Source organism: Trichosurus vulpecula, chromosome 1, assembly GCF_011100635.1.
Source record: "Trichosurus vulpecula isolate mTriVul1 chromosome 1, mTriVul1.pri, whole genome shotgun sequence".
Taxonomy (NCBI): Eukaryota; Metazoa; Chordata; class Mammalia; order Diprotodontia; family Phalangeridae; genus Trichosurus; species Trichosurus vulpecula.
Genome location: NC_050573.1, coordinates 481,600,820 through 481,626,516, shown reverse-complemented (window position 1 = coordinate 481,626,516; position 25,697 = coordinate 481,600,820).

Here is a 25,697-nt window from a genome sequence, read left to right as displayed (position 1 = left end):
AGTCAAAGAAGCAAAATATATTGATGTTGAAGAGGGTCAATAGTCAATAAATATTTGTTAAGTACCTGTTATGTGCCAGTCACTGTGCTAAGTGCTGGAGATACAAATAAGAAAAAGACAATCAAGTAGATTACAATCTAATGTAGATAGAAGCTGAAAAGCAAAGGTGAGGGGCAGACTGGGTAGGGTGTAGGGATGGTACCCCAGAGTACTCAATGGGAGGGCATGATGTCTGTGGAATTGAAACCAGGTAGAACAGTTAATGGAAAACAAAGAATTTAGCTGGAAAGTTCTGAGCCCTCTATAAAGAAAGACTTTGGGAGGATTTTATTGCTTTGCCCTCCAGTCAGAGAGGGCACCCCCACCCCATGAGTGTCCTAAGTATCAATGATGATGATGAGATTTCAGTTGCTGAGCTTATCTTGGGGGGAGTCAAAAACAAACAAAACAAAACAGCTGGTGCAAAATAAAGAGACAGGATGGTAGAGACAACTTAAAGATTATAGGCCTTCCAGAAGACCATGCTAAGTAAGAAAAAATAAACCCAAAACAAAAACCCTGAACACTACAATGCAAGAAATAATAACAAGAAAACTGCCCATAACTTGTGAACACAGAAAACAAAGTGCCAATCTAAAAAATCCATAAAAGAACAACCACGACAATTCTACAAACTATAAAGTACATAATAGTTGTATTTAACAATTCCATTGAGATACAATTAGATTCTTTAAGTTACCAGAAAAATGTCCTCAAATATAAAAGAAAGGAAATTCAAATGACACAAGATTATTCTGCATCCATCAGAAAATGCAAGAAGGAATGGAATAATGTATTCCAAAGATCAAAGCTAAAGATGTCACCCATAGTGATCTATCCTGCAAATGTGAACCTAATCATTACTGAAAAAGAGAAATGTTCAATAAAAAAGAGGAATTTGAATCATTCTTAGAAAGGAAACCATAGTCACTATGTGTCAGAGGAGCAACTTGAACCCAGCTTATCCTGACTCCAAGATCTAAACTTTGATGACTCTCTACGTCCCTTGTGATAATGGATAATTGAGAGCTGGCTATACTTTTATGCTGCATTCTCCAAAGTCCTTATGCTAAAGGAGGTTATTTTAGAATAACTGCTGCAGAGTTGATTTTAAAAGTTGAAACACTAAAATTACTGTGAGTCCTTGAAAAAATAATGCCCACTAGATTTTATCATTGCTGCTAGCTATAGCACTGTATCTTTCCTCCCTTTTTCAGTCAAATTCCTTGAAAAAGCCATTTTCACTTAGAGTTGAATTCTGTTGCACTTAGCCTCTCCTCCCACTCACCATCTTCAAATCTAGCTTACCATCTCATCAGTTAGCTGAAAGTGCTCTTTCCAAACTTATCAATTTGGTCTCCCTACCTCAAATACCTCCTCATTTCATTCCATTCTCCACAAAACTATAAAAGTGATTTTCCTAACAATATAGAATTGAATCTGCCTATGTCACCTCCATACTCAGTGAACTGCAATGGTTCCCTATTACTTCTACTGTCAAATATAAAATAAACGCAAGATCTAATGTCCTTTTCTTAATTCTCTCCCTATATGACTCCTCTCAGCATTTAACACAATTGATTTTCCTCTCTTGGATGCTCTCTCCTCTCTGAGTTTTCCTGATATTCTTTTATCTTAGAATGCAAACTATATGCCAGTAGGATTGACTTTAATTCCTGGGAAAATTATTGACAAGATCATTAAAGATATGATTCATGGGTATCTAGAAAGAGAAGCAATGTTCAAAAAAAGCCAAGTGGCTTCATCAAGGACAGGTCAGTCCAGATCAAACTAATCTTTTTTTGACAAGATTACTGAAAGTTATATTGATTTATTTTTAAAAGTGTGAATTTTTTTTGTCCCGGAAATATTAATTCACATATTTATCCTACACTCTTCTTGATGTTTTTACCCCTTTATATATTTTGTTCTTTAGATTCTTTTGCACATAGATGCTCTCTTTGTCTTTCAATGTCCCTCAGACAATGTGTGCTTTTTAAAAAAGAAACAAAAAACCTTTCCTCCACCCACACAAGCTGTGACCTTTTTAATCCTAGATGTATGATCTTAGTCTTTCATTTCTATCTGAGCCTGTTTAACTTTCTTATGTTTTGGATTGCCCCCACCATCTTCCTTCACCATTCCTAGATTGCCACCACTTTCTCTCCTCTCATTCCCTCCTCCGTGGCTTGTAATTTGGCTTCCAACCTCATCACTCAGATGAAACTACTCTTTTCAAAGTTACCAGTGGATCACTGAATAACCAAGTCCAGTCTTCTTTTCTCAGTGTTCATTCTTCTTGGACTCTGTGTGTGATGCTATTGACCACCCTCTCTACCTCTCTGAGTTTTAATGACACTGATCTCTCTTGGTTTTTTGCCTGTGTGGTCCTTTCTCTATCCTCTTTGAATTATGTCCCACCTTCTAACTGTGAGTGTACCCCCAATGCTCTGCCTAGGGGCCCTGTTCTGTCTCTATGCTAATTTTGTGCTGATTTTTTCAGTTCTCCAGAGTTTAAATGTCACCTCTTTCTAGAGGGGTCCCAGATTTCTATATTCAGTTCTAGTACCCCTTCTGAGTTCAAATCTTGCATCATTGCCCATTGGATGTTTCTAACTAGATGCCTGGTAGGCACCTTAAAGACAATATGTCTAAAGTAACTAATTTCCTTAACCACTAAACTCATGCCTCCTCTGAACTTCCTGTTTCTGTTGTGAGTACCACCAACCTTCCAGTTATCCATGATCACACCCCAGAGTCATGCTCCATTTCTTACTCTTCCTCAGCACTATTCTTATCTAATTAGTTGCCAAGTCTTTTAAGTCTTCTTCCACAGCATCTTTTTTTTCGTCTTCCCTTTGCTCCACTCACAAGGTGACAAACCTAGTTTAATTCCTCAGAACTTCTGACCTGGAGTCTCCTGACACCTCTACCCCATATCTTTCTTCTCTTTAGTGTATCTTTTGTACAGTGGTCAAAACAATATTCCTAGAACCACTCTGACCAGGCCATGACTTTGCTCAAAAAACTTTAGGGGTTCCCCACTAACTCTAACAGAAAGGACAAATGCCTTTATTTGGTATTCAAAATCTAACTACAACCTGCCCCTCAAGAATTATTATACATTACATTCCTTCTGTACAGACAAACTGACCTCCTCCCTGTTCCTCATGCATGACATTTCATTGCCTGTCTCTGTGCCCTTGAACAGGCTGTCTCCCATGCCTAAAATGTACTCCCTCCTTTATTCTGCTTTTGAGGATCCTTGCCTTCATCCAAAACTCAGTCCAAGTGCCACCTTCTCTATTGAGGTTTTATACATTCTAGCCCCACCCTCTGCCCCTGCCCCATATTCTACTACCTTCTCCCTAATTACCTTCTAGTTAATTTGTATATATTTTCTATCTACTTATTGTATAGAATATAAACTCTTTAAGGACAAGGATTTTTCTTTTTTTTTCCATGTTCTTAGTGCCTGACACATATACATTAGGCACTTAATAAATGCTTATTGATTGATTGATTGAACAATGACTTCGCATATTGAATATCTTGTTAACTTTTGTGTTCCTTTGGAAGAATCACTTAAATACTCCTTTTTCTGAACACCTAGTTTTTTTTCATTGATGATTAGTCTCATCTTTGTAGGATTTTTTTTTTAATTTTTTTGCCGGAGAGTAACTGATCTTTGTTCTGTTTTTCAAAATACCATATTCCAATTTTTCCCTTTTGATTTCTTGCATATGATGAATTATCTTGTGCCATTCTGATTGATTTTCCTTGGAATGTGAAAAAAATTCTCCCCCTCCATGCTCATTTGCTTTCTCCAAAAATTATGTGATGTTGTAATCATGAAGTTTGACCACAGTCTTTGCTGGTGAATTAAACTTGGGGTTTCTTCTTTTGTTCCTTAGAGTTTCTTGATCTATATTGAGCTTCACTATTCCTTGGCAATTTTACTATATGATATCATGAAATATTGCATGCAGAATTTTTTCATCATTTTCCTGGAAGACCTATGATCCTTAGATTATCATTTTGCATCCTACCCTCAAATTCAGTGTTCTTGTTTTTTATGACTCTCATGTGTTGTCTTTCAATTTTATCTAATTGGTTTTCCTTTGGCCTTTGCATTTTTTGTCTACCAGTTGTGTTTTTTTCATTTTCAAAGAATCTGTTATTTTGAAGAGTGTCTCTCTCTTGGCTCTAAATTTTCTGCTTTCAAATTAGACACTGATTTCTTTCTTGAGAGCTACAATTGTCATTATTTAATTTTCTCTTAATTCTTCAATTACTTTCTGAGCAATTCCACATTTTCTTGGAGTCATTTCTTTATCATTTCTGGTGTATCGTAACATTAATGGAAATGTCTTCATCTTAATCAGGGGTTTTCCTCATTCAATTTCCTTTGCTGTGAATTACCTAATCATTGCAATTTCTCTCTTTTTATTTTCCCTCCTTTGTCATCTTTTATTTGCCTTTATCATTCTTTAAGATGATTTTTTCCATGGTGTTTTGGATATACTCATGTTTCTTACTGTCAATACCTTCCCTTCCGTTCTAGATAGCTTTAAGAGAAGCCCAGCACTATTTTGTCACCTCTCCTAGGCCCTCCTTTCTTTTCTTTTTTTTCCCTGACACCTAGGATTGGGTGAGGTTTTTGGTCCTCAGGAAATGAGATGATAAGCTGAGTTACTGCCAAAGAGAAACTCTGAGAGGTCACTTTAGACACACCTATTCTCCACTACTCAACAATACTACTCTGCTGTACCCTTCTTAGTATTCATCTCAAATTTCTTTATTCTCTAGACTGACTTCAGGAACTGATTAGATTCATAGACCTTATCCCATAGGGAACCTGGGAAAGGTTTCACCAAGTCATCGCTGAAGAAAAACTCTGGGAAGTTTCTGCATTTGGATAACTTCTGGACTTTTCATTCCTCATGCTGACTGCCTTTTTACTCCTCTACTCTAACCAGAGCTACATTTCTTGCCTTCTCAATTAAACATGCCCACCAACTTTCTTTATTCCCTATTAGGTCCAGGTTATAGGACTCCAAATGATCAAGGGTTAGCAGAGTCGAACTGGGATCCTGGCATGGAAAACCATATCTAGAGACTCTTTTCCACCTGAGATCCATCCTCCTCTTCCCTTCTTCTTCCACCAAACCCAGAGGAAGGGGCTAGACTGAGTTACAAGAATCAGTCTATCTCAAGGACATAATTAAAGGATTAGTGCAAAAAACTGATACCTAAAAGTATACTATAAAAGTATAGCTAGCACAAATAAGATTCCCTGGAACAATATTCCCCTCTGTAAGGGGAGCAATGGAGGGGAGGTGAAATGATCTTTTGTAATTTTTTTTCTTATGAGAGTATCTTTCTAGTGACCTCTCTCATTTCCCTTCTTTCTATACCTCTTTTTTTCCTTTTAGTGGGCACCTTTATAATTGATATGAGGTAATAATTGGGGACCTGAGCCCTAGGTTAACTTTTACCTTATCATCCTTCAGGACCCCTATCTCAGAGACTCTTTCCAGCTCTCCTTAGCAGTTGGAATCCATTTCACATTGCCACTGAAGAATGACATTGGATGTTCTAGATAACCATTGGTTTGCCACCACTAAAACCAACTTTTAAGTGACTCATAGGTAATTATGGATTCAGCACCATGTGCTCAGCACTTATTGTTTCTCAGTGTCTGTGCCTATGTGCAACCCACTCCTATGTCTCTATGGTGTTAGAGTCTGTTACCAGAAATTACTCTCCATGCTGCCAGTAGGAAGTTTTCATTATTTTGAAAACACATGTCATTAGTTGTTTAGAGAGGGGAAGAGAGAGAACTAAACAAAGAAGACAACCTAAAATCATCCTCTATAATGATAAATCCTCCATAATGATAAATGATTAGTAAGCACCAACTATATGATTAATTTCTGGGGCAGAGAATCAGTTAAGTTAAGGTGGCCAATAATGTGGGACTTACTTCTAAAGTTGTTATTTACGTGAAAATAGCAGTGACAGGGTAGACCCAAAAAGTATCTCAAAAATCCTTCATAGTCAAATCTCTCACACTAATGAGAACAGAAAATCTTTATAAAAATTGTATTGTTAGCTATTAGGAAGGCTAAGACTTAGTCCCAGGACTGGGTTCTCTTTCAGCTTTTATATTTCATTCCCTGCCTCCCACCTTTCTCTAATCCTCCAAACAAAGCTTTCTCAACTTTTCCCCATTCAAATATTGCCCTATTGGTATTCCTTTCCCCTTTATAATTCCCTCTTTCCATCACCTTTCATCCTCATCCCATCTTTTCCTTTGAGAACCCACCAACCTCACAGTGTTTCCCAAATGAGTATACTAAAACTGGGCAAGCTGCTAAATTTCTTCTTTGGGAAACAGTTGAGGTTTTGACAATTGTGTGTGTATTTTAAGTAAGTCATTCTGAGAAAGTATAGTGCTGAATAACAATCTTTACTCTTGCCTAATTTACAGAGTTCTCTCAATAAATACAAAGAAGTCACATTGGAAGAATCTCAAATAAATACCTAATAAAAGAGATTCTGCTTGCATTAAAATTCTAGAATACCAGATGGTGAGATTTAATCATTATCCAGCCAGTGTTCATCCTATCCAGTGCTCATCTTAAATTCAACACTTTTGAGAATAATTCATGGAGTCTGAATCATATTTCATGCAGATAATAATCTTAGTTTGGAGTGATTTACTGGGATGCAGTCATAATTTCTAGACCTTCTTGGTTATTGTTAATTGGAATTACAACTACTAGTTAAAGCTGAGACACTTTTGAAACAAAATATGCATGGCAATCTGGTGGGAGGATTATCCTTTAGGAATTACATGGTGATACGACATATAGGGGTGGGAATGTTGATGTATCAAGCCTGACAAACACAACTCTTTGATGAGTATATTTCTACCTCTGTAGCTGTTTGCCTACTGAGCAGGCAATTATGTTTACTTTTTTGTAATGACTGCCACATAACTTTCAAGTGAAGGAAAAAACAAGCTTGTCTTTCAGCATCTCACTACTTGAAAAGGTAAAAGACCAATAGAGTTATTTCTTAAAAACCACAATTACTTATGTAAATTGTCAGATGCTTTTGTTTCTCTCGCTAGGATGAACATTGCGCCAAGTCTGGACAAAGGACACTTGACAAATCCACTTTACACCAAACATTTGTATAACAGTTGAAGGTTAGGAAAAATGGCATGGTTCCCGGCTTCAAACACTTTTTTTTATAAAAGAAGGAATATTAGTAGATCTTTTTAAAGCACAAAATCCATTTCACAGTAGAAAGATAATAGTTTGACAGCATGAAAAAATTTTCACCCAATTTTAAAAATAGTCTTTGAGGAAAAATGTTCAATTCAACATAGTACGTTCTTAACTCCTACAAAATTGTTTAATATTGAAAAACTGAGTTAAAAAACCAAGATAAAATCACATTTTCATATTTATTTAATCCTTACGTTTTCTAAATGTTGGGAAATGTGGATACTAAAAGGATTTTGATAAATTCATGTACATAGTAGGCATGCAAGGAATATTTACTGTTGAGTCTGTAAAGACCCCAAATTTAGGAAAATTCAAAAAACTGTCACAGAGATAAAAACAAAATTATTTCACAAAATGCTTGAAAATGTCTATAGGTCACAAACTTGTCAGTCCCTAAATAGATGAAAATTTATAGTACTTGAAGCTCTTTTCAGGAACCAAACTAAATACATCATGGTAAATATTGTTCAATGATATTAGTAAATGCTATATGGTAAACTCAATTTGCCTACAACAACAATAAAAAAATCAAGTAATCTGTCTTTCATTCCGTTATTCAGGGCTGTGCAATAAGACCGATTAGCTTATAATTGAAACCGGATTATACTAAGGGACTTAGCATTTAAAACTTGGTGAAAGTTATCTTAGTAACTTAGAATTTAGTATCAAGTAATTGAGTTTCTATTCATAAACTTACTTTTGTTGATTTATGATTCCATAAAAACAGTGCTATTATAGGGAAGTATCAGAGTACCTGGGTAACTAGGGTAACCACTACAAGGACAGATTCCACTATTCCGTACCTTTTGCTGCCTGGTGGGCTGGAAATAACTATGGAAAGTTTATAATATGAATAAAAAGTGTTTAGTATTGAATAGTCATAATTAATGAATCACATAACAAATGTCACCAAATATACTGCTAAAATGCAATAACTACCAATCAGAAAACCTAGTTCTTGATGTAATTGATTTTGAGAGAACTGAATACTTAGTTCAATTCAACTCAACAGGCATTTATTAAGCACTAGGCACCATGCTAGGCTTCAGGAACAGGAAGACATCCTATGATTTGTAGCCAGGCAAGTACGTGGTAATTTGAGCAATTAGAGAGCTCTAACAAGGGAAGTCGCTAAAATCTTCCAGTAAGAGACGGCCCTTTTCTTGAGAAAAGCTAAAGATTTTAAGAGAGACTTGGGGAGGTAGTGTATTCCAGGCCTAGGCAAAGCAAAACATAGAATTCTGAGTTCTAGTAATAGCAAATAAGGCCTAATTTGGATGATGATGTGTGCTGGTGAGCAAAATAAAATGTTGCTAAACCAGTTAATCAGTAAATGTTTAATAAGTGTCTACTATGCGTCAGGCACTGCGGTAAGTACTGGGGATACAAAAAGAGGCAAAGGACAGTCCCTGCCCTCAAGGAACTTAGAATCTAATTGGGGTAGTAACATGTAAACAAATACATACAAAGCAAGTTATATACAGGATAAAAAGGAAATCATTAAAAGAGGGAAGACACAGGAATTAAGAGAGGATAGGGAAGCCTTCCAGGAGAAGGTGAAATTTTAGCTGAGACTCAACATGGGGGACAACCAGTGAAAATGCTCATTAAGAGATAGAGTGGGGGCAGTCAGGTGGCACAGTGAGTAGAGCACAGGCCCTGAAGTCAGGAGGACCTGAGTTCAAATCCAGCCTCAGACACTTGACATACTAGCTGTGTGACCTTGGGCAAGTCACTTAACCCCAATTGCCCTGCCTTCCCTCCTCCAAAAAAAAAGATTAAAAAAGATTAAGAGATAGAGTGCCTTGTTCTCAGGATGTCCAGGAGGTCAGTGTCATTAGATAAAAGGTTGGTGGTGGGGTAAGGTATAAAAAGACTAGAAAAGTAAAAGAGGGCTAGGTTAGGAAGGGCTTTGAATGCCAAACAGAGCATTTTGTATTGGCTGCTGCAGGCAATAGAAAGTCAGTAAAGTTTATTGAGTAGGGAAGTGACTTGATCTACCTGTGCTTCAGGAAAATCACTTTTTTGTTTGTTTTTCAGGTTTCACCTTTTATTTTATTTTTTTTAAATTATTTTTATTTTTAGTTTACAACACTCAGTTCCACAGGTTTTTGAGTTCCAAATTTTCTTCTCCTCCTTCCCTTCCCACTTCTGCCCAAGATGGCATGCAATCTGATATATGTTCTACATATACCTTCGCATTAAACATATTTACACAACAGTCAAGTTGAGAAAAAAAAGAGAGCAGATAGTTTCCTTCAATTCACATTCTGACTCCATAGTTCCTCATCTGGATGTAGATAGCTCTTTCCATCATGAGACCTTTGGGGCTGTTTTTGAACCTTGTATTGCTGAGAAGAGCCAAGTCTATCAAAGTTAGTCATCACAGAATCAATATGTCTATGGTTGTGTACAATGTTCTCCTGGTTCTGCCCTTCTCACTCAGCATCATATCATGTAGTTCTTTCCAGATTATTATGAAGTCTGTATCTTCCCCATTTCTTATAGCACAATAGTTCCATTACATTCATGTACCACAACTTGTTCAGTCATTCCCCAATTGATGGGCATCCCCTTGATTTCCAATTCTTTGCCACCACAAAAAGAGCTGCTATAAATATTCTTGTACATACGGGTCCCTTTTCCCCTTGTGTGATCTCTTTAGGATATAGCCCCAGAAGTGATATTGCTGGGTCAAAGGGTATGCACATTTCTATAGCCCTTTGGGCATAGTTCCAAGTTGCTCTCCAGAATGGCTGGATCTGTTCACAACTCCACCAACAATGGAACAATGTTCCAATTTTCCTACATCCTCTCCAGCATTTATCATTTTCCTGTGTTGTCATGTTAGCCAATCTGACAGGAGAGATGTGGTACCTAAAAGTTGTTTTGATTTGCATTTATCGGATCAATAGTGATTTAGAGCATTTTTTGAATGCCTATAGATATCTTTAATTTCTTCCTCTGAAAACTGCAGGAAAATCACTTTTGTGAGTGAATGGAGGGTGGATTGGAGTGGGGAGAGGCTTGAGGCAGGCAGATCCACCAACAGGTCATTGCAATAATCCAGGCAGAAGCCAAATTGTGAAAGGTTTTAATACCAATTTGAGGAATTTGTATTTTCTCCAAAAAGCAATAGGGAGCCATTGGAGCTTTAGAGCAAGGAAATAACAAGGTCAAGACTTATGCTTTAGGAAGATTATTCTGGCAGTTGTGTGGAAGAATAGGGTTGGAAAAACTTATCAAGCATCTTTCTTTCAAAAATACTTTTTTGAACTTAAGCATCAATAAAAAGTCTTTCCATACACAAAGCAACACAAAAGAAAAATCTACATGAAATCGTGCATGTTTGTTTCATTTTGTTTGCTCGAGAGAAAAAGTATATAATAAATTCTACACGTTACTTTCAAAACTGTCCTGCTTGCCTGTACTTCCTTGTTCATTGTTTTTAAAATGTTACAAAATGTCTGCAGTTGGCATCCATATTACTAACTTCCTACCTGAACCTTGAATCCAAAAACCTTGGGAATAGCAATGCTTCCAGTCCAGTGCCTTCCACCATCATTCCTGTGCAGATGTATCCTTTCAACTGCTCCCTCAGATGCTGCAGCCACAGCTACTAAAGACTCAGAAAAGAAAGGTTTTTCCACCAAAGTCCTTGACATTGTCAGGTGGTGCAACATCAGAACTGATATGATTTTTATCAATGGAAATGCCATTAAAGAAGAGGATTACCATCTGCTTTGCCACTGCACTCCAAGGACTGCGGAATTTTTCCATCTGATTTATAGCTGAAACCTTTCTTTTGTGTTGCCTTCCTGTTAGAATGTGAGCTACTTGAAAGCAGAGATTGTCCTACTTTTCTGTTTGTGTTCCCAGTACTTAGCACAGTGTTGTCATACATAGTGTAAGTAATACTTGATTCATTCATTCCTCCCCACCCCTTACCCAATTCCAATCTAATAAACATTTATTAAGATATATTTATTTATTTAACAATATAAAACCAAGAGAAAAAAAATCCTTTTAATCAATATGCATAGTCAAACAATATGAATTCACATAGCAGCCATGTCCAAAAATATATGTCTCTTTATCTTGGATCCTTCATTTCTTTGTCAGGAGGTGGGAAGCATGTTTGAACATAGGTTCCTTGGAGACATGGTTGGTCATTGTAATTGTCAAAGTTCTTAAGCCTTTCAACTGTTTTTCTTTACAATGTTGCTGACTTTCTATATAAATTGTTCTGGTTTTGCTGCATTCTTTATCAGTTCATAATATTCAGGATTCTCTGAAACCATTTCTTTCATAATTTCTTGTATCACAATAATACTCAAACACATTAATATGCCATGTCAACTTCAGAGTTTGGTCTAAGAAAGGCAGAGTTAGGTTGTCTGAGTCAGTTTTATTTCTCTCAAAGTGAGCGGCATGTGCGTGCATGGCGCTGCAATGTTGGAACTGAGCTCCTCTTGGGGTTGGGGTACGCAGTTTATATATCCTTTAAAGAGTAGGTGTTCTCAAGGGGTGCCAATCAGCTGTGATTGGTTAACACACTGAGGGGTGGGCTATATTAAAATGAGAGTACCTGACTAGGTCACCTAAATCTTGGTCAAAGAGACATCCATTTCCATATCACTTGTCTTGACTATTGGGAGAATCAACGTTTTCCCAGACCTGTCTGAACAAATACAAAGGGGCTTCCCTGCCTTTGATTAAATTACTTCTGAACATGGTTTGGGGTTTGACCAAGAAAAGGAGACTCAATGCAATCTCATTATCAGTAATGTCCTTTTGAGGAAGAAACTGAACTTTGGAAGAAGGGGGCTGGGGAAAGCTCTGAATCTCCAAGATAATGATTATTAAGAATCATTTATCACAGCCGCAAATTGTTCAATCATTCCTCAGTTATCTAAGAGGTAATATAAAGAACTCCCTAATACTTAGGGAAGAATACTCCCTAAGACTACTTCTAGTTCTTTGCTTTTCTATACCCCATTTTTAGGAAGTTTGTTTGACTTATGACTATTCTCTCTCAAATATTTTTCCCCCTTATCACCTTTTAGCACTGTATCATTATACAGCTCTTTCTGGTTGCTCAAATAAATTTATATTTCTAGGTTTCTCTGGGGTCTCATGTTTGTATTTCAGAATTCCTACTCAGTTGTGGTCTTTTAATAAAAGATTTTGGTTAAGTCCTCTATTTCATTAAAGATCCCTTTTGCCCCTTTAAGATTAAACTCAGTTTTGCAGAGTGTTATTCTTGGCTGCAAGCCTATATATTTTGCTTTTTGAAATATTGTATTCCAGCATCTCCTTTCATGTTTTAGTAGAAACTACCAGGTCTTGTGGGATCTTGACTTTATAGTTCTGTGCTACTTCAATTTCTTCTTTCTGGATGCTTATAGAATTCTTTCTTGAGGTAGGAGCTCTGGATTTTGCTATGACATTTCTGAAATTTTTCCTTTTAGGCTTTCTTTTAGAAGGTGATAAGTAGATTTTCTCTTTTTTTGCTTTATCCTCTAGTTCCAATAGATCTGCGAAGTTTTTTTCATTTATGATTTCTTGAAATGTGGTTTTCAGGCTTTAAAAAAAATCATGGTTTTGAGGAAATCCAATGATTTTTGAATCATTTTGCCTTGATCTGTTTTCAGGGCAAGTTGTTTTTGATATTGAATATCTTATATTGTCTTCTTTTTTTTTCAATGTTTTGATTTTGTTCTAATATTGCTTGCTATCTGTTGGAGTCATTGATTTCTGTTTGGTCTATTCTAGTTTTCAAGGAGCTCATTTCTTAGTTAGGAGTAGTCCTGGCACTCGCATCTTGTTCTTATAGGATTAATGTTGGATGAAGGGAGGCATTCATAGGTCATTGAAGGGTTACCAAAAGGAGGCTTACTTAGCTCTAACATGGTATGGATATATAACAAGGATACAGTAAAACTTAGTTTCTATACATGAAAACTCCTTGGTCTCCATATGGAAATAGGCCTAGTCACTGAACATAGTGACTTATATAGTCTTCAGACATCCACCAAGTTTGAGGGGCCCAAATCAGCAGGGTGGGACTCTTAATGCCCCTGGATCACCAGGAAATCTCATCAACTCAACCGAAGGCCACAGAAAGCTGTGTAAATGGAGTCACAGCTTGAACCATTCCCTATCTCTGGGTCAATGAAGTCCTGCCTTTGTTTACCTTAAAATATATATACATATATGTATATGTATATATGTGTGTGTGTGTGTGTATATATATATATATATATATGTGTGTGTGTGTGTGTGTGTGTGTGTGTGTGTGTTGTGTGGGGAAGAAGTATGGGGGACCCTGCTAGGTATTTGTCATCACTCTCAGTAAGGTTGAAGGTTGACTGGCTTTAATTTAAGCACAGGAGATATAAAAATCACTTTGAGAGTCTTAAAACTCTAAGATAAAATAAAAAAAAGTTGAGTAGCCAGATCCATTGGTAGAGACACAAAGGGTAGAGGCTTGAGTAGCAAAAGAAAGAACAGCTATCTCTAGAGAAAGCTACATCTATGGGTCTGGTCATGGTGTCCTGCCTGCTTGCCATTCCATCTGGACCATTATATTGCTTTGAGAATTACATTGAAAGGCTTCTGTGTTCATTGGGCTTCTGGTGTCAGTCCTCTTTCATCTGCCACACTGAGACTGGAGAGAAAGTTGATAGAGAACCTTCTAATGCTCAGCTTCAACGCAGCACCATCAGCTTCAGCTGTGTCCTTGTCCCGTTGTATTAAGGGCACAGAAGCTTTGATGTAGAAGTTGCTTAGTGCCCCCTAGAGGTGTGAGAGATTGCATCATACATATTTAAAGAACATTTACTTTTTGATTCAGTTCTTTGTTATTTACCTTGCTATTCTGTTTTAATTAAATGGAGCTATATTAAGAAAGGGCAAAAGGAGAAGAAGGGGAAATGGGCACAATTGACATATTTACTTGGGAAGTGGCTTAATGGTCTGGTTGCCTGGAGTATAGTTCTCCTATATTCATTGTCTGTCAGAGCCTATGGTCCCAGGGGTAGGAATTCTGTGGGAGGAAGAGGAGGAGGCTAGAGTATCTACAGTGAAGCTAATTATAGAATTTCATTACTATATTCATTATTGTCCATTATATGTGTCTAGCTTGTCATTCATCAACCATTTAAACTTCGATTTACTATTGTAATGGGAATTTTATTATTTGAGACTTAAGATCATTCCCCTTGCAAATTTCCATTAACTAAAAGTCTGTTTTAATATTAACCTCACCTAAGCAAAAATTATGCCATGGAATGTAAAAATTTACTTAAGAACCTTAAGCATTCTTTAGAAAAGAATTTCAACTGTCCCTGACTCTTCAGAGACATGTAAATTCTCCTCCTCAGTCTATCTGTGAATCCTTTAAATGTAGTTGAATCTGTAACCTGACTTAGTTTACTGATAGAGTTTGATGGAGTTTGTTTCCTTAGAAGATGTATGAGATTATGACTGTCAAACTTTTATGACAGTGAAGGAAGTATAGGATTATGGACCTATCTTATCTTTGACTCTCATGGCCTAAGAGGAATGCACAAGATTGCAATATGTAAATTGATTATTTCCCTGTCATTCTGACATAATTTTGCCTATAAGAAGCCTTGTTAAGATCTTCATGGTTGTTCATGTTTTCTCTGAGGTTTGAACCTATGCTGGAGCATAATAATAAAGCCTAGGTTTTTGCCCCCATAATTTCTGTGTTGTGGTAAATATATATTTGGCAGCAATTACTCACCATATGAAATCAGAGAAGAGATATTTTTCCCATAGCACTATACTGTCATTTCTGGTGGGGGCTGGGTGGGGGAGAAGCCCACATTAACATCTATTGAAAGCATTGGTTTCACCTGTTTTTCCATATTCTTTGAGACCATGAAATTCACCATGGGAAAATATCACAGTACTAGCTTGTTTTCATTTTGACTTTTTTTTATCTAAAGGGAATATCTAGCCACATCATCCTAAGCTAATCCCTAATAGGTTCTCTTTTCCCCAGGTAAATCCTCTGAGAGTGGTGGGGACACAGAAATTTAGATATCAAAATGAGTGGATCCTGAAGATATCCATATTAATGATGCAATATGCTATACAAATGGGCAGGACTTTATGATTTAGTTCCTGAAAACACATGGTAAAAGATGAGAGAATGCCCATAGGTAGAAGAGAAAACTTCTTCTGGACCTTTCTCAGTGTCCCAAGTATGGGAATCTTTCAGGGATTTTCCAGTGATGTAATGCCTCACAAAACCAGCTCCTAGCATTCCTTGAAATGGAATGAATGCATGAACAAATAAGAAAGCCTTAGGAAGCACTTGCAATATGTTAAGCACTATGCTGTGTGTGTGTGTGTGTGTGTGTGTGTGTGTGTGTGTGTGTGAGAGAGAGAGAGAGAGAGAGAGAGAGAGAGAGAGAGAGAGAGAAAGGTGGAGCTACAGATACAAAGGAGACAGACCCTACCCTTAAGGTACTAACTTCTCATTGCTGGAGGTAACATATAGAGAAATGGTGTCCAGAGAAAGATGTTTTGCTCTGGAAAGTCACAGGAATGGTAAGTAAAACCATACCCATCTGATTAGCGTTTTCAGAGCAAGAAGTGGAAAGCTCTATGGAAATCAGAGTTGTCCCACTTAGCGGCAGTACAGAAAGTGGCTATGTTAAAAATGAGGATATATGGTCCTTGGGAGATCAGAGCTGAATGGCTTAGCTCTTCTCAGCAAGGTCTTTAAAGATTCACTTTGGAAGGTGAAACAGCAGCAATGGCCAAGTGGAAAATGGCTGGCTGGTGCAAAGATGAGGCCTTGTGGTCCTGTTGGCCCCATTGTTCAGCTAGACACTGTTTTCCTGGACTCTGTTCTGCCAGATATCTAGTCTCCAGCAGGTGCTTCTTTGCTAGGTGCATAGCCTCCATGGGACACTGCTCTGCTGAATGCATAGTTTCCATAGTATAATACTTTGCTGAGTGTGTAGTCTCCATCAGATACTTCTGTGCTGGATGCTCTGCTGCCTCAGTTTCTCCCTCAGTTGAGCTCCTTGGTTATCTCTTCCTTGAGGGAAGAGTGGATACTACCTTGATTTTTTTTAGCTAAAAGCCCATAGGTTTTTTTTTTCCTTTTTTTAGCAAAGGACGGAACTCTTTCCTGGAGCAAGCAAAAAACCTTCCCTCAAGATACTCTAAATTGTTCTTTCAGAATCTTAGCTACTAAAGTCTATCATCTCCCCAACATGAGATTCTCATTCTCAGGTACGAAACTCTTTAGAACAATGAAGAGGGTATGCATAGCTAGCTAACATCTTGAGGCTTAATGATTGTAATTAACTTCTTGATCCAGGAATTTAGGTCCCTGTTACAGATCTCACCCTAGCTTATGGTGAACATTCCACATCCCTGCCTCCCTGCCCCCACCCCAGTTTTAATCTCTGAAGGCTAGACTATAAACTAGGTAATGGTTATTTGCCTTGTAACTACCAAACAGTTCTTAATTTCAGGGTTTCTCAATTTTTGAACCCTATGAGATATCCATTTTCTTATGTAGGGAGAAAGCACATAGATACTCTCAAGATACTTGAGCCAGGGGTCAAGGTTGTTGTCTCTTCCACATGTTTCTTCATATTCCTGGTCTTTTCATATGCAAATATACCCAGTCCAAAGCCTTACAGATTCTTTGGTGCACACCTTAATATAGTAATTCCCATTGGTTGTACAAACCAGACAGTAGAAATACATTTATTCAGGAGGAATAAAGAACCAAGTTGTAATATATTAATTTCATATAATTTTTGTTTGTGTAGTATCAAAGTATCAAAGTTATCAAAGATCTAGTGTCAACATTTCTATTATTTTTTCAGTATTTCATCATAAATAATTTAAATTTTTTTCTTCAAATTTATATCAACCTATAATAGTAATACAAATCAGTAGACATATCATAAAATTCTCTGTCTTGCTTTCACAGGTACAAAGCACTCTAATCTGACACATAGGATTCTCTATACTTTGAGGAATTGGTAGCTGTCATAACTGTGAAAAGACAAAGATACTTCCAGCAAAGGGTAAGATATAAAAAGAGATGAAGGTGTTCTGGGGATCATGCAGAGAGAGCATCTTTTTACAAACAGAGGGCATACTTTCGAACTAGTCCAATAATTGGGCCAGGTAGCAGGTGGTGCAATTGAATTGTCTAGCTCAGAATTACACGTGCTTTTTTGAATCTCTGCGTAGAAGGGAACAGGGTGGAGGTGAGCCTTTATAAAAGGACAAAAGTTAATTGCAAAAAGTTCAAATACATCCTTCAAACATTGTTTAAGTAATCTAAGAACTCCTCCAGGTGTAGAGGGATTCCAAAATGAAGAGAAATTCCTAATCTCAAATTACAATGCAAAATGCCACCTTTCCAGTTCTTCATTTTATTTTTGAGTCATGTATTATCTTTAATTAATGCTTAACTTTGAGCTTGGAGAGCAGTAATTTTCTTTGCTGTTTCTTCACTAAGGGATTTGTCATTTCATCTACCTCTTGAACTTTGGTTCTTCTTCCACTAGTCAATGCATAAAGAAGATAGACTTTAGAGCATGATATCCCTGCTACCAAGAGCCAAAAATAGTGATTCTAACTTGAGAAATGCTGTAGGAGGCTTTCTGAATTCTCTCCTCATCCATAATAAGCAGCCCTCTGTGTCACATCTAGGAGCTCAGAACTTAAATTGTCCCAAGGATGACTCCATGGGAAGTTTCTGTGGGCAGTTCCCTGATAACTGACCATCTTGCATATGCCTGATCATCTAGAATAAATGAATATACTAACAGCATCCCTCCTTTCCTTTTTCCAAAAGACGAGTCTAAAATTTACTCAAAATCTCAGAGGTAGAAGGGACCTCAGCAGACCTCCCAAAACAGGAATCCCCACCATCACATACTTGACAAATGGTCATCCAGCATTTGCTTGAAGACCTCCAAAAAGGACGGATGAATCTCCTGAAGCATTCTGTCACATTTTAGGAGAGCTCTCATAGATAGGAAAATTTTCCTGATATTATATCTAAATTTGCTTCTTTGGAATTTCTATTCACTTTTCTGGTTTCTGTCCTTGAAGCTCACATAGAATGTATCTAATTCCTCCTCCACGTGACAGCCCTTCAAATAACTGAAGATAGCTATCATGTCCTCCCCGTCCCCCCCCGCCCCCAAAGCCTTTTCTTTTTTTCAGGCTAAGTATACCCAGTTCTTTCAACCAACCCTCATATGTTATGTCATGGATTCAATGCCCTTCACCATCCTGATTGCTCTGCTTTGGACGCTCTCCAGTATCCTTAAACAGTGACACTCATAAATGAACAAAATACTCCAGAAGATGTCTATCTTAGAAAAAGTACAGTGGAAAACTTTGCCATTCAGTTTTTGAACTGCCACACCACACTGCTGACTCATATTAAGCACTAAAAGTCCCAGTTTCCTTTTAGACAAACTACTTTCTAACCATTACTTCCCCATCTTACATTTGTAAAGCTGATTCTTTGAATCAACTGTAATATTTTACATTTATCCCTTTTGAATTTCGTATTATTCTATTCAACTCAATAGCCAAAGTTGTCAAGATACTTTTGGATTGTATCACCCACTATGTTAACTATCCTTTCCAGCTTTGTGCCATCAGCAAACTTGATAAGAATATCCTTTATGCCTTAATCCAAGTAACTGATAAAAACGTTAAATGGCAAAAATCCAAGAAAGGATCCCTTGGGTACTCATCTGGAGACCTCTGGCTATATCAGTATGGAACGATTAACAATCACTCTTAGGTGTGACTCTTGTGTCTTGTGTCTGACCATCCAACTAGTTCTGGGTTCATCAAATTATGTTACTTTGTGTTCTGCATTTCCCTTAAGAATGTGCTATTCTTAAGAATAGTATGAGACACCTTATAAAAAGCTTTGTTGAAATCTAAGTAAATTGTAGACTCTACATCTACTATCATAGTAACCATGTCCAAAAAAGAAATATCCTAGCATGACCCATTCTTGATGAAACCATGCTGACTCTGTAATCATCCTTTACCTGTACTGTCTATTTCTTTAATTCTACAGTTTCCCTAGGAATTGAAATCAACCTCATCGACCCAGAGTTTGCAGACTCTATTCTCTTCCCTTTTTGGAAAATTAGGACATTTGCCTTTCTCTAATCTTGTGGTACTTCTTCCATTTTCCATGATCTTTCAAATATCACTGACAGTGACCCTGCAATCATAACTGCCATTTTTTTCAGTAGCTGAAGATGTTCATTTGGACCAACTGACTTGAATTCATTGGGGGAAGCTGGCATTTTCTTAATATCTCCTTATTTATCTTGGATATCAACCTCCTGTTGGTAATTTTTGTTTTGACCATTCCCATGCCAAGGCCATTCTTCTTAGCCAAGAACAAAGAAACAAAAGAGGTGAGTAGTTCTGCCTTCTCTAGTGTCAATTGACAACATCTTACCTGTCCCAAGTAAAGGCCCTATTCCTTCTTGGAGCTTCCATTTTTTTCCCAATACAACTTAAAATCCCTCACCAAACCTTTGTTTGTTGTTGTTGTCTGTATCTTCCAGTCTCAGCTTGTTCTAAGCTTTAGAACTTATACTGATCATTTTCCTTAAGTCTCAAGTTTCCCTTAAAATTGTTCAGTTTTGTAAGTCAATTGTGAATGTTGTAATCATGAAATTAAAGAGTTAATCATGGCTCAAAACTTCTTTTATATAAGACTACGCCATACTTTTAAATCTTCCAGAGCTAACCTGGCCTTGCTTCCATATTCTTGTACATTTCTTTTAGTAATTTGAGTTGGCTGGTGGCTTTCCTCTGTACCTACATTGGTCTGCTCAGATAATGTTATTTTTCTTTTTATTTGAATTGTTTCCTTTTGTGTCTTCAGAATTTTTTTCCTTGAGAATTTCCTGTCCTTTCTGGGCCAATTTTCTCTTTAATGTTTTAGTCCATGGGATCATAGCTATCCTTCTTCTGAACCCTTTAAAATGAGTTTTCTCTAAATTTAAGGTTCTTGTCAGACTTTGCCCATATTTTCTCTTCTTTGTCACAAACTCCATAATGGCATGTTCACTTTCTTCCAGGGTTCCCATCATTTCTATCCCAAACAACCAGTTCCTTTCTCACAGAGAATTAGAAAGCTCCAGCAGATGATTGGGTAATTGAAGTTCTCCAATTACTGCTATGTCATATCTCAGCACCAGGCCTTCCTTTCTTTGACCCCTTCAACTCTGGATGAGGCTCCCAGTTTTTGTTAGTATTTAAGAAAGAAGGAATATGGCTGACACACACACAAATCCACCATAAAATGGCACTTTGCCAGAGGATACAATGAAGAGAGCAGGTGATTAACTAGTGATAATTGTTCTCTGCTTGCTGTCATGTTTAAGTTTGGAGTTAGTCATCCTAATGTTTCACACTCAGATCACAATAGCAATAACTTCTGCAGTTTTTTTAATACCCTGGAGCCCAATTTTTCTAAGCCAAGAGAGTTCAGTTGATTTGGATCAGCTAGGTATCCTTTTACTATCTCTGCACTCAATATGGACTTCAAATTCCTCCTAGTCATGTTTTTTCTAACCTTTTTAAATCTGAAGATTATTCTCCTTAGCAAAGAATATTGAAGCTAAATGATGGCAATGTTCCATATAGTCAAAACTATGGTTTTTCCAGTAGAAATATATTACTGTGAGAGCTGGACGATAAAGAAAGCTGAGCCCCACAGAATCACCACTTTCTTATTGCGGTGCTGGAGAAGACTTTTAAAAGTCCCTCAGACAACAGGGAGATCGAATCAGTCAGTACTGAAAGAAATTAATGCAGGCTATTCACTAGAAGGTCAATACTGAAGCTCTCTTCATTGCGTCCTCTGGAAAATACTTTGGACACATAACGAGAAGACAGGACTCGTTGGAAAATACTCTGATGTTGAGAAAGATTGAAAGCAAAAGGAAAAGGGATGGTAGAGGATGAGATGGATAGGTAATATCAGGGAAACAATGAATATGAACTTGGACGGACTTTGAGAGATAGTGGAGGATAGAAGTATGCTATGGTCCATGAGGTCACAAAGAATTGGACATGACTGAATGACTGAAAAACAAAAAACAAAAAGCATGTATATAGTACTTTAAGGTTTGCAAAGCAATATATATTATATATGCATATATGTATATATATGTACATATACATATATATAATATACACATACATTTCTCACAACTCTGCAAAGTAACTTCTATTATTATCCCCATTTGAAAGATGATACAACTGAGGCACTGAGAGGCTAAATGACTTGCCTTGGGTTACACAGGTAAGTCTCTGAAGTAGGATTTGAACTTAGCTCTTCCTAATGCCAAGTCCAGTGCTCTATTCACTGTGCCACTAAGTTACCTAATAAATAAAAGTTTTGCATAGTAGGTAACATTCTCTATTTGGAATCAGACTATTTGGTTTTGGATTCTGGTTCTGCCCCTTGTGGGTTATATAGTCATGGGCAAATCATTTCATGTCTTGGTGTCTCAGTTTCCTCAACTGCACCATGAGGGGATTGGTCTAGATCACATCTGGGGTCCTTTACAGCTCTAAATCTGAGATCTTTTAACATTGTATTACGTGCTCCAGGCAGCAGGTCTATCCCTTCTTTGAAATTGCAAATCTCTCCCCAGCACCAGTCTTTTTTGTTGTCCTGAACACTCTCTCCTTAAGTATCAAGCTTCCCTTATAATTTGTTTAACTTCTCAAGTCAATCATGAATGTTGAAGTCATAAAATTAAAAATATATTCATGAATTAAATTATTGTTTTCTGGTGCTTTGTTACAATAAATACTAGATAGCTACTCAAGGCAATGTGTACCTTACATGTAACATATATACCTACAATACATGCATGTAGAGATATATGTATGTGTGTATATGTGTATATGTATGTGTGTGTGTGCATCACCAAAGCCTGTAAAAAATCCCACTTTTTGCCTACCAACTACAGTTTCATGTTCAGTCTGTGTATATGAAACTAAGTTGTATTTTTCAGAGATTTTTTTGTGTTTTTTTTTATGGAAAACCTTTAAAATATCCTAGGATCAAAGTAAGTATTATGGTGAAAGGAAAAAGAACTCCAGATTGTAGGTGCCTGTCAGGGGCTGTTTCTACTCTAGGAATCTTGAAAGTTTATCTTCAGGTACTTTTTAGGAAAGCTAATTCTTCACCTTCTACCCCCACAATCAGATAAAACAGTTTGTGACTCATGGAACTTTAATCAACATCTGAAAATCTGAACAATGATTCTTAATGTCTCCATTTCTTCTTTCTCTTTTTTACCTTGCCCTCTCCTCAAGAATCTTTTTGCTTCTGACTACTATCACTCTTAACCAACCTTCCTCTTACTCCCTCCTCTCTTTCTCTTAGTCCCTTCACTTCCTTCTTAGTCTACTTTCTCTCCTACAGATGAATTTCCGTACCCAATTGTATGTGTATTCTTCCCTCTTCAAACTAGTTCAGATGAGAGAATTGCTGACTCCCTCATGCCTATTTCCCTCTCTAATGTGTGAACTCTCCATTAGGTGCCTCATTTATGTGAGATGGTTTTCTCCATTCTTCTTCTTCCTTCCTTTTTTTTCCTAGAGCATCCCTTTCCCTTACTCTCCATTCTTCATTTGAATCATCTTAATATAGAAGACTCATACCCATACCCTCTAAGCTGACTCCCTCTAACTCTCCTAGTGATAATAAAGTTCTTAAGGGTTAAATGTGTCATCTTCCCATATAGAAATGTAAACAGTTTAACTCTGTTAAGTTCCTTATGATTTCTCAGTCATGTTTACCTTTTTATCCTTCTCTCGAGTCTTGTATTTGAATGTCAGATTTTCTATCCAGCTTTGGTCTTTTCATCAGGAATGCTGGAAAGCCCCCTATTTCATTAAATATCCATTTTCCCCCTGTAGGATCTCAGTTTCACTGAGTAGGTTATGCTTGGTTATAATACTAGCTCCTTTGCCTTACAGAATATTATATTCTAAGCCCTCTGCTTCTTTATAGTGGTAGCTGCTAAATTTTGCATTATGAACTGTCATCCTATGATATCTGAATTATTTCTTTTTGCCCCTTGCAGTATTTTCTCCTTGGCCCAAGAGCTCTGGATTTTGTCTATACTATTCCTGGGAGTTTTCATTTTTGGATTTCTTCCATGAGGAGACCAATGGGTTCTTTCCATTTTTACTTTGCTTTCCAGTTCTAAGAGATCTGGGCAGTTTTCCTTTATATGTTTTGGAAGTATGATGTCTAGGCTCTTTTTTCCCCCAGGTAGTCCAATAATCATTAAATGATTGTTCCTGGATCTATTTTCTAAGTCAGTTGTTTTTCCTATATTTCACATTTTCTTTTATTTTTTTTTCATTTTTGACTATTTCATTGTTCCTTGATGTCTCATGAAGTCATTAGCTTCCAATTGACCAAATTCAATTTTTAAGGAGTTATTTTCTTCAACGAGATTTTGTACCCCCCTTTTTTGCCATTTGGGCTAACTCTGACTTTTAAAGAATTATTTTCTTTAGTATTTTGGTACCTTTTAAAAAACTAAGCTGTTAATTCTCTTTTTGTATTATTCTCACTGCCCCCAGCCTCTCTTTTTCTTTCCTCCCTCCCTCCTCTACTAGCCCTTGTTTCTTGCAGGGGAAACTTTTAGGAACACAATTAGAAATGTGATATTAACTAAGAAGATGTTCATGGCTGACCATATAAAATAGTGAAAAATGTGAGATGTTTTAAAAGACTAGGAAAATGTGCATGGTCTCATTTTCTAAAATGGTGGAAATAAACTGACAAAATCTGTAGAATTAATAATTAGTGGCTTGTGAAATGCCTTGTGAATATTTAGAAAGCAAAATGATGCTCACTAAATACTAGCATGAACCCACTAAAAGTAAATCATACCATAATGAGCTATTTTTTAAAAATAGGTTTTCTCAGAGGCAGCATGATATAATCTAGGAGTCATGTAGACTTATGTTCATTCTTGCCTTTGATATACACTGGCTTTGTGATTAATTTCTCAGTGCCCTAGGCACTGTTATACAGATAAATTGCAAGTTACAAATAAGTTGTCATTCTGCATTGATAGAAAGAGGTTTCACCCTGAGACTTCCTCATGCCAATTAAATTACATTAAGTCCATACCAAAACAAAGCACAATTACTAGACTGGTAGATCAGAGAATTTCTGTAAACAGAGAAAATTCTGAAAATACAATTTATCTACATTCCAGCAAAGCATTTGACAATGTCATTTTATGATGACTCTGAACAAGATGGAGAGATTAAGGTTGATGATAGTACATTATGTGCATATATAACTGTGGGTCTTAGTCCTGGCCCTAATTCAATAGCAAGAACAATAGAAACTTCCTCCCCAAAAGATTTATTCTGGTGCCTCCTCACAGTATGAAGGTGACCCTGAGTTCTCAAAAGCAATACCAGCAAGTTGCAAGCTTTAGGAGGTTCTACTTTGTTGTAAAAGCTTTGAGTATGTTCTTGATGACATAATGTGTCAGAGGGCCAGGATGTGGAACCAGATGATACATTATTTGTCCATGGCAATATGCAGAACAAGGAAAAAAAATACAGAATAGCTCCCGGTCCTATGAAGTCTCCTTTTGTTGTTGCAGTGGTGGCAAAGGGGCAGAAAAAGAGTGCAGAGGTCGCTAAGAATCATAATGCTTTTAGGCTGTCCATAAATTAATTCAACTGTTGATATGCTAAATAGACATCCTTTGTCCAAAGACCAATGAGTTAACACACAAGAGGAATTAAATAATGACTTTCTCATTAAAAATGAAATCAGAAGATAAGGGAAATTACAGTTATGTGGAAGGACAGTTCACAAATTCTTCCTGAAGAGAAAAATAAATGAGTTGATGGAGTTGGATTTATTATATATTTAGAGGAAACAAGAAACATCATTTCATGGGAACTTAGTCATCTTGCCTTGTGAAAATAGTTGCACTTGTATAGCAACATGCGTTATAGAGAAGGAAGAGAAAGAGAAATTCTAAAAAGAATTCAGAAAGATTCTTCAAATTAAATCAACATATCCGAGAGCCAGAAGGTGCTAGATATGAGAAATATTTAATAACATTATTTTTAAAATTAAATTGCCTATATATTAACAAATAGTAAATGACTGCTTGCTGATGTGGGATATATTTCTGAATCAGACTTCTTAGAGCAAAGATTAAAATAGAAGAAAAGGTGAATATGAGAATCAAATAGGATGTACAATTAAAACAGCTTCTACCTGGTTTGCCTGAACAA